The sequence below is a fragment of the Salvelinus namaycush genome, chromosome 8 (genome assembly GCF_016432855.1).
Source record: "Salvelinus namaycush isolate Seneca chromosome 8, SaNama_1.0, whole genome shotgun sequence".
Classification (NCBI taxonomy): domain Eukaryota; kingdom Metazoa; phylum Chordata; class Actinopteri; order Salmoniformes; family Salmonidae; genus Salvelinus; species Salvelinus namaycush.
This window is the reverse complement of record NC_052314.1, coordinates 45,027,745-45,038,910: the sequence shown is the minus strand read 5'-3', so window position 1 is coordinate 45,038,910 and position 11,166 is coordinate 45,027,745. Positions and strand designations below refer to the sequence as shown.

Below are 11,166 nucleotides of genomic sequence, written 5' to 3'. Positions count from 1 at the left end.
TAGTTCTTCTTTGCTTTGGAATTTAAGCAGCGGTTGACATCCCAACAATGATGCGTTACTGCCACCATCTGGATGGCAGGCTGAATATAAACATTTAAACTGAACCCAAATAAAAGGTAAAGGGAAAGGGGGATACCTAGTCAGTTGTTCACATTCAACTGAAATGTGTCTTCCGTTAAGCGGGATACCTAGTCAGTTCCACCTGAATGTATTCAACTGAAATGTGTCTTCCGCATTTAAAAGTGATCCAATGTGATGTTGATTGTGATAAAACCTTTATTTCCCCATTTTCCCCACACCCAGGACATGTTTCATGTATTTTTACAACCCATTTTACATTTACATGTTAGTCATTTAGCAGACGTTCTTATCCAGAGCGACTTACAGTTATTGCATTCACCTAGGGCCTCCCGAGTGGTGCAGCAGTCTAAGGCACTGCATCTCAGTGCTAGAGACGTCACTACAGACCCTGGTTCTATCCCGGCTGTATCACAACTGTTCTTGATCGGGAGTCCCATAGGGCGGTACACAATTGGCCCAGCGTCGTCCGTATTAGGGGAGGGTTTGGCCGGGGTAGGCAGTCGTTGTAAATAAGAATTTGTTCTTAACTGACTTGCCTAGTTAAATAAATGCTAAATAAAAAATACAAAAATCTTAAGATAGCTGGGTGGACAACCACATATCACAGCAGTGGTGGAAAAAGTACCCAATTGTCATACTTGAGTAAAAGTATAGATACCTTAATAGAAACTTACTCAAGTAAAAGTCACCCAGTAAAATACTACTTGAGTAAAAGTCTAAAAGTATATGGTTCTAAACATACTTAAGAATCAAAAGTAAATGTAATTTCTAAAATATACTTTAAATTCCTTATTTCAAGCAAAGCAGATGGCACCTTTTTCTTGTTTTTAAAATGAATGGATAGCCAGGGGCACACTCCAACACTCAGACATCATTTACAAAAGATGCATTTGTGTTTGGTGAGCCCACCAGATCAGAGGCTGAAGGGATGACCATGTGTTGTTGTCTTGATAAGTGTGTGAATTGGACCATTTTCTTGTCCTGCTAAGCATTCAAAATGTAACGAGTACTTTTGGGTGTCAGGTTAAATGTCTGGAGTAAAAACTACATTATTTTCTTTGGGAATGTAGTGAAGTAAAACTAAAAGTTGTCAAAAATATAAATAGTAAAGTAAAGTACAGATATCCCAAAAAGTAATTTTACTTAAGTACTTTACACCACTATATCACGGTCATTGTAAGTTCATTTTTTCCAGTCATACTTGAGTAAAAGTAAAGATACCTTAATAGAAAATGACTCAAGTATGCAGCATGAACAACAATTACATGAAGGTTTTGATAAACGAATTTTAACACAGATAGGGGTGGTGTAAGCAATATATGAATATAGTGGATAGGATAAACAACCTATGTTCCCTCTAAATTTCGGCGTGCGCGCAGTAGTCCCGAGACTGCTGCGCAGCTCCCACAGGACTGCAGCGCATAAATATTAGACCAGAGAGAAGCACAAGATTCAATTTCACTCAACTTTCTAGAGCAGTGGTCAGTAACAGGTCGATCGCGATTGACTGGTCAATCTCCAAGGCATTCCTAGTCGATCGCCAAACATTTCTGTAAAAAACCTAACGATAATGACTACACCTTCGCCTCTCCCGAGCCGTTCGGGGAGTTGCTGCGATGAGACGATATCGAGATTAAGGAGAAAAGGGTGGCTGTTGGCGGTAGATGCACTCAATTCAGCTGCCCTGCGCGCCGGTTTTGCGAACTTTTACTGTTTTTAACCATTTCATGTGTCTAGACTAGAGAAACAAACTGCAATCCCGGCATGCCCAGAGAGCAAATCAAGTGCACTGTCGGTTTCCGCGGGCCAATCGGCTGGCTCAGATGACGGTGTTTGCAGTAATGAAGCAGGCATAAAAGAAAGCTACAGCAAAATTGATACTGTGAGATTTCAAAACCATTTTCACTCAGCGCTACAAGTACTTCAGAAGTAGTAAATCAGTAGGATAGTGTATCTATAGGCGTTTTTTTTCTTTTCTTAGGGGTGGATCAGCTTAATATTGCGGAAAGATTGTTGCTTCCATCAATGTAATTGTCTACATCATTTCCAATCGCCATATCTTTTTTTGGTAAATATATATATCCATATACATACACGTACATAAACATATACACATATGTAACAGTTGTTAAAGTACTTTGTGAATTTCATCAGGTTCTTATATTAATATCGCATGTTGATTCGTTATTATGCATGCCTGCATCCTGGGAGTAGGGGAGTGCGTACTTACTTTTTGCCCTGCGTGCTCGTGCTCAAATCATTTTGATGCGCTATGAGAGAAGGCAAGCTTTTTCTGTCGTCTTCGGAATAAGTTTGATTCTTTTAAGCACAAAGTCATACACACAGTGTTTTGTTCATGAATAATGTTGTATATTTAGAGGTTACTCATAAGTGGATGGTATGGTTAAGATGTACTTGTAATTATACTTTTTAGGATGATATTAACATTCTGTATTCAACATGTGGTTAATAGCTAGCTAAGGTATTAGCAGGCTATTTATTGTAATTGTGAACGATGGCTACCACCTCGAATGATCCCAGTCCCGTGTATTGTGCATATGTTGTAGAAAGAGGCGACGATTCGCAGAACATATATTATCAACAAATGTTTTATTTTGTTTTTGGATGCAGGTATGTGGTTTTATCTATGTAAAATATATGTTATGTGTTGACGCATAGTAAGGAGAGGCTGTACTAATTTTTGTATTCTAAAATCATTTTGATGCACTATGAGAGAAAGAGGCGATGATTCGCAGAACATATGTGCTCTACAAATCTTTTCTTTTGGATGCGGGATGCAGAGAGTGAATTCTGATTCATTAAAACAACCTGATCTCCAAAGTCCACGTCTATAGTCACAATCAACCACACACAACGCAGAGTTACAGCGGTGCAGTACAGCACCGGTTACACATATACATACACATACCTATACCTATATAGATATACACACTTTTTTTTAGAATATACCTTTATTATTCTCTGCAAACCCTACCACCCTTCCCCCAATTGGAGTAAACTAATAAACAATAACACTTAGGCTTCTACCTTCAGTTTATACATCTTATACCCATTTTACAGACACAATCTATTTTACAATAGTTATATTTTGTTTGTTTTTAGTCCTTCCTCTATTTCTGATGTTCATCCAGTTTGATTTCTATTTGTAACTGCTATTTCACAAAATTTCTGAACCTACATGCATTTAAATGTATGTTTTACATTGGTTATCTTGTTATTAGTCCCACCCTTCAGCTCCATTCAACCCCTCCCATCTATCTCTTAAAACCTCTCTGGGATAGGTGGGACACTACCATCCCACTTGGCCAAAAGCCAGTGAAAATGCAGAGCGCCAAATTCAAATAAATTACTATAAAAATCAAACTTTCTTTAAATCACACATGCAAGATACCAAATTAAAGCTACACTTGTTGTGAATCCAGCCAACACGTCAGATTTGTCAAACATGTCAAATAGGCTTTTCGGCGAAAGCAAACGATGCTATTATCTGAGGATAGCACCATAGTAAAGAAGCATATTTCAACCCTGCAGGCGCAACACAAAACGCAGAAATAAAAATATAACTCATGCCTTACCTTTGACGAGCTTCTTTTGTTGGCACTCCAATATGTCCCATAAACATCACAAATGGTCCTTTTGTTCGATATATATTCAAAATGTCAATTTATTTGGCGCGTTTGATCCAGAAAAACACCGGTTCCAACTTGTGCAACATGACTACAAAACATCTCAAAAGTTACCTGTAAACTTTGCCAAAACATTTCAAACTACTTTTGTAATACAACTTTAGGTATTTTTTAACGTAAATAATCGATAAAATTGAAGACGGGATGATCTGTGTTCAATACAGGAGGAAAACAAACTGTAGCTAGCTTTCTGGTCATGCGCCTCTATCTAACAGTACACTTCAAGTTACCCTCGTTCTGGATGGCCGTACTTCATTACACAAAGGAAAAACCTCAACCAATTTCTAAAGACTGTTGACATCCAGTGGAAGCGGTAGGAACTGCAAGAAGGTCAATTAGACATCTGGATTCCCAATGAAAACCCATTGAAAAGAGAGTGACCTCAAAAAAAAAAAGCTGAATGGTTTGTCCTCGGGGTTTTGCCTGCTAAATAAGTTCTGTTATACTCACAGACATGATTCAAACAGTTTTAGAAACTTCAGAGTGTTTTCTATCCAAATCTACTAATGATATGCAGATCTTATCTTCTGGGGATGAGTAGCTGGCAGTTGAATTTGGGTATGCTTTTCATCCAAACGTGAAAATGCTGCCCCCTATCCTAGAGAAGTTTTTAACACCATCCATTTTGGATTTCTATTTGGCGTATATTTTTCAACTGTGCTGTGATGCTAGACAAAAAAAATAAAATAATAATTATTATATTATTGATTGATTGAATATGGCTTTTCAAATCACCCAGTAGTGCTTTCTGCAGCGTTAGTTCGAGGCAAATGTTGCAATTCTTCAGCCATTCCTGGACCTGTGTGCAAAAACTAGTTACATATGGACAATGCCAAAATAAATGATCGAATGACTCTGCCTCCTCACAGCAAGCTCTTCAGACCTGGAAAGATTGTATCCCCCATGTACATAAAATTCTATTGGTTGCAAGAATTTTGTATAGTAATTTAAATATAAAAATTTGAAGTTTTGAATCCGGCGTTGTTTTGCGTATCAATTCATAAACCATGTGCCATGGAATGGGTACATCGAAAATCTCTTCCCAACTATTTAGCCATTTATATGGCACAACTGTCAGTTTTTTGGTACTTAAATGAAATTGGTATATGTTTTTATTTATCACACTTTTCTTTAACCATTTATGTTCTTTAATGAAGGGCCGACATACAAGTTCCTTACTTTTTTCCCCTTCTACTTGCCTCTTCCATTTTTGTTGTAATGCTGCAATTAGTTGGTTGTAATTTTGGGTAGAGCAGACATTTCCATATGTCTGTTAGCTGCATGTGTGACACAACTCCACCAGTCTTATTTACGATATCATTCACTGAAATTATACCTTTTTTTTTGTGTTGAAATATATGTTTTTTTTAATCAATTAGTATATTTGAGTTTAACCACAATATTTGTTCTATTATTTGTTCTGTCTTTTCAGATGGATTAAACTGAAATTGCAACCAACTTTCTAAGGCTTGTTTAAAAAATAACAATATTTTGGAGATTATTTCCTTTTCAAACAACCGAAATGGAGCAGTTGTAATCTGAATAAAGGGAAAAAGGCCATTCTTGAACATGGGATGAGACATTCCTACCAATTTACTAGAGAAACAGTTTGGATTTAACTATAACTTTTGTATGACTGATGCCTTTAGTGGAGGTCTAATGCTTTAATATTTAAAACTTCTTCTTGATAGGGGGCGCAATTTAAACATATGGCAAAATATGCGTACCCATTTTAAACTGCCTATTTCTCATCCCCCGAAACTAGAATATGCATATAATAGTCAGATTAGGATAGAAAACACTCTGAAGTTTCCAAAACTGTAAGAATTTTGTCTGTGAGTTAAACAGAACTTTTATTGCAGGTGAAAACCTGAGAAAATTTCAAGCAGGAAGTGGCACTAATTTTGAGAGCTCTGTGTTCCAATGCCTTCCTATTGCATATGTGAAGTCTCATCAATAAGACCTCTTTTTCTATGTCTTCCCTAAGGTGTCAACAGCTTTTAGACGTAGTTTCAGGCCTTTATTTTGAAGGATGAGCTTGCAAGAGCACATTGGGTAAGTGGACAGGTGGGGGCTCTCCGGGTGAATCTTGCGTAAATCTGAAAGGTAGCCATTGTTTCTCTCGCTCTAGTGAGAAGCCAACTGTCCTGGTTGATTTATTATCGAATAGATATGTGAAAAACACAATGAAGTTGGATCAGAAACAACGTTTGACATGTTTATGTGGACATTATGGATATCATTTGGAATTTTTTTCGCCGTTGTCGCGAACGCTTTTTCCGGTGGATTCCTGGTCATGACGCATCAAACAAACGGAGGTATTTGGATATAAAACATATCTTTATGGAACAAAAGGAACATTTGCTGTCTAACTGGGAGTCTCGTGAGTGAAACCAACTGAAAATCAACAAAGGTAAACGATTCATTTGATTGCTTTGCTGGTTGTTGTTACCGAGTTACCTGACGCTAGCTGTTCTTATTGTTTTGTCGAGCGATCGATACATTTACACAAATGCATGTATTGCTTTCGCTGTAAAGCATCATTTCAAAATCTGAGACGACAGATGGATTAACAAAAGGTTAAGCTGTGTTTTGCAATATTCCACTTGTGATTTCATGAAATTATATTTTATGATTACCCTCTGGCGCTAGGCTACGCTATGCTAGTCAGGGTTTTTAATGACAGAAATCCCGGATCCGGGATGGGTAGCAATGAAAGGTTTTAATCATTTCTGTCCTCCGAATTCATATTCGTTATATAAATAGGGCCCTGTCACGTTCTGACCATAGTTTTTGAGTTGGGTGGGTAATCTATGTTTTCTATTTCTGTGTTGGTTTTCTGTGTTTGGCCTGATATGGTTCTCAATCAGAGGCAGCTGTCAATCGTTGTCCCTGATTGGGAACCATATTTAGGTAGCCTGTTTTCTGTTGGGTTTTGTGGGTGGTTGTTTTCAGTCTTTGTGTGTCTGCACCAGATAGAACTGTTTCGGTTTTCACATTGTTGTTTTTGTAGTTTGAGTTGTTCACTTCATTAAATAAGATGAACAATTACCACGCTGCGCATTGGTCCTCCGATTCTTCAAACTTCTCCTCCTCAGACGAGGAAGACGACAGCGTTACAGCCCCTTTCATTTTGTCTGGCTTGCCATTCCAAATAAAATTGAATCTTTTTTGTTCATATAATTTAAAAAGCAGGTCAGTAGGTAATAGGTAAACTGTGATATGACTAAAGAGTTAATCAGGGTGATTTTTCCACAAATAGACTGGTATTTTCCTTTCCATGGTAGCAAGATCTTATCTATTTTTGCTAACTTTCTATAAAAATGTATTGGAGTGAGATCATTTCTTTCTTTTGGGATTTGTATAACGAGTATGTCCACATCTCCGTCAGACCATTTAATTGGTAAAATACATGGTAATGTAAAATTTGATTTTTTTTTGTGATCCAATAAGTAATATTGTACACTTATCATAATTTGGTTTTAATCCAGAGTGGATAGCAAAAGTATCTAGATCCTCTATGAGGCCGTGGAGAGATTCTAATTCTGGTTTTAAAAGAAAACATGAATCATCAGCGTACAATGACACCTTCGTTTTTAAGCCACGGATGTCTAATCCCTTAAAATTATTGTTGGATCTAATTTTAGCAGCTAACATTTCGATGGCAATAATAAATAGATATGCCGATAGTGGACAACCTTGTTTTACTCCTCTAGATAGTTTAAAACTTTGAGATGTAGCCATTATTTACTATTTTACTCCTGGGGTTACTATACATAACTTTAACCCATTTTATAAGAGATTCCCCAAAATTGAAATATTCTAGGCATTTATATATAAACTCCAGTCGTACTTTATCAAAAGCCTTTTCAAAATCAGCTATGAAAACCAGTGTAACGGTTCTCGTGGGCTGAAGGAAGAGTGGACCAAGGTGCAGCGTTTAAAGTGTTCATGAATAAAAAATTTAAAAATGAACAAAAACAACAGGAGAACGAAAGCAAAACAGTTCTGTCTGGTGCAGACACAAAACAGAAAACAACTACCCACAAAACACAGGTGGGAAAAGGCTACCTAAGTATGGTTCTCAATCAGAGACAACGATAGACAGCTGCCTCTGATTGAGAACCACACCCGGCCAAGCACATAGAAATAGAAAACATAGAACAAAAACATAGAATGCCCCCCCAACTCACGCCCTGACCAAACCAAAATAGAGAAAACCCCGGCTCAGAGACACAGCAGTTCCCAGTGCCTGATGACAAAGAGGACTGGAAGACCGACAGCCCAGTGAGCTACACTGCCACGTCTGTGCTCATCAAGCCTGTATGGGCCGATCAAGACATCGGGTGAGAGAGAGAGAGTTACAAATTAATATTATCATCTGTTTTACTGACATTTGGTTATAACTGATTAGTTGATATTAATGATTATTAAGTATTATTACAATGTTGTATTATTTCACAGGTCTTTCTCCCTGCGGTTTAACGCTCTGGATGGCAATGTGGACAGGCGGAGTCACGAGGGAGACTAGAAAGTGGAGCAGGTCATGCCACTGTGAGCCTTCATTCAACACAGTTCTACAATGGTGACCATTAGCAAGATTACATCATAATACACAACTTCCTACTTACAGACAACATCAACAGCATTCAAATATGCCAAGGATGCCACTTTTGGCTCAAATTGTGGAAATCCCCAAGAAAATCAGTCTTAGCAGGTATTAATACTGTTGATGCTGATGTAATCTTGTTAGGTTCTAATTTTAAGAGTAAATGACTCCACGGACACTAGGAAAGCTTCACTAATTTAAATTCTTCCCAAAGGGTCGATACAGCTGCATTCAGACAAACAACATTTCACAGAAGCACTGATATTTAACACTTTCTCCTCGGTTGAGTCTCCTCCTCCACATCTGAACAGCCAATGCATCTCTGTTGCTAGACAGAACCTTAGTTATATCTGTTCTAACGTGACTTTTACCCCAAAGCGCTCACTCCTCCCCAACTCAAGGCTGTCATGGTTATTGATACCAGACTGTGTCTCTTCTCCTCCCAGAGGATCCCTGATGGCTAACAATAACATATCCTGACATAATGTAAATGTTATACATTAACCTCTCTCCTGCAGTGACATTGTTATGTTCTAAGATTTCCACCCGTCTCCCCTACGCATTCCAAAACCATCTGTCTCCTACCGATAACCATTCACTTCTGATGTAACAACCATTCTCTATCACCCCCCAGATACTATAGTATTACTTCTGATCTATCATGTCTCTAGTATAGCAATGTTCATAGCTTCACCCAGAATCCAACACTTGTGTATCTGGATCTTTAAAATCTCCCAACATAATGCCTACTTGACATGAGCTGTCCGAAGCAGCTGTGGCAAATGTGTGACCCTATTCAATCATTGACTAGCCAATGATAAACTAGCATTCTGCAGCATGTTACTACCCAGCTAGCACAGTGGAGCTGGGCCGATTCCGGCTGAGTCGGGACACTTGGCTGAGAGTCAGACTCAGCCGAGGTTATGTGGCCTTAGTCTGGGCCGCCTTCGGCAGTATTACTTATGGCTAGGATGCGGGGATTGAGCTCGGGCCGATTCCGGTGAGAGTTATCTGGCCCAAATGTATTACTTGGGGCTCGGGCCGATTGGGGCTACTCTGGCTGATGATTACATGGGCTGCTTTATATAATTAACATTTCATTAATTATTTTTCCATATTTTCTCATTGTCTCTGTGATCAAAAAATACAATTAACATTTAAATTAAATTCTTTAAGAGTCCTGTGTACAATTTTAGAATTTTGATACTTTGTGCAAGGCAATAGATAAGTATTAACTTTGTGGATGGAGCCTCCCGAGTGGTGCAGCGGTCTAAGACACTGCATCACAGTGCAAACTGCGTTACTACAGATGCTGGTTCGACACCCGTGCCGGCCACAACCGGGAGACACATGAGGTGACTCACAATTGGCCCAGCATCGTCCAAGTTAGGGGAGGGTTTCGCCGGCCGGGATGTCCTTGTCCCATCGCGCTGTAACGACTCCTGTGACGGGCCAGGAACATGCACGGTCACCAGGTGTATGGTGTTTCTTCTGAAGGTGGATGGGTATAATTTGTATGTATAATAGTAATATTTAAAATGACTAAATCGTAATCATTTTGTATACATTTATTTGAATTTGCATCGGGCCGCTTCTGGGGGGATTCTGGTAAGATGCCGGAAAAGTCGGCTGACATCGGGCCGATTCTGGGCAGTCATTCATTTTGATTCTGGGCCGAGTCCGACACCCGATTCCGGGCCGACTCAATCAGTTCCGGCCCCCCGGAAGAGGGCCGCTTCCTCATTGCTAGCTGGGTAAGTAGTGTTTTGCTACAGAGTTCTACATGTATATGCCCTCATATCAATTTTAAATAATTGATTCTCTATACAATTCATCATACGTAAGCTAACCCCTGGCCCCCTCTAGAAATCCTCGCGGCCGCACTGGTTTGATTGGGAGAGGTTTGCTGGACGGTGAGGACCCAATCACGCAGCAGATCCGATTGCTACCAGGTAACTTTCCCACTTTATTCCATCAACTCTTAAACTATGCACTACTTTTCAGATAACTTAACCCTAACCTTGCCACAAATTTTCTTTAAAGTCAAACCAACTCCTGTGGCCAATTTTGGCCACCCCTACCCCCTAGGCAAGATAATTTGTGTAAGCAATATTGTAGTATCCAGGGTTGTGGTCAATTCAGAAAGTAAACCAAATTATAAATGTTCCAAATTGAAATGTTTTTTTATTTTTTTATTGAATTTCAGTGTACTTCCTGGATTGACTGGAACTTAAATGGAATGGCCCCCAACCCAGGTAGCTCCACCCTGACCTTGCCCTCTGAAAGGCTATGTGGAATCCTCGCCATAACTCAACTCTGGACCTTGAAGCCAGTGCCGCTGCATTTGTTCATTGTTCCCTTCTAATCAGGGACTGATTTAGACCAGGAACACCAGGTGTGTGCAATTATTAGGTAGAACAAAAAACCAGCAGGATCCGGACCTCGTAGGGTAAGAGTTGAATACCCCTGGCCTATGGAGTTAGGGGTAGATTTGCATACTGTAGTCTCTGTAGTTTAACCTGTCTCTACTGTATGTGTCACCGCCGTACAGGTGGAAGAGAGACTCAGCTGGACAGCAAGTGTCACACCCAGTGTCCAAACTGCCAGTTCTGCAGTTTGTGTCCATCAAGAGGAGAGACTGTGGGGAATGGGCCATCCCAGGGGTCAGTGGGATTCTTTAAACTCCTTCCTTCCTCCCTCCTCTGTCTAACCCTCATCCTCCATATACAACACCTAAAACACTCACATTCTGTTAAAGTTCCCCAAAGC

At 39.4% G+C, this 11,166-nt stretch overlaps 1 pseudogene; it reads left to right on the top strand.

Moving 5' to 3' along the window:
• Positions 1–5,820: 5,820 nt before the first annotated feature.
• LOC120052145 lies at positions 5,821–11,078 on the top strand (annotated as a pseudogene).
• Positions 11,079–11,166: the final 88 nt, after the last annotated feature.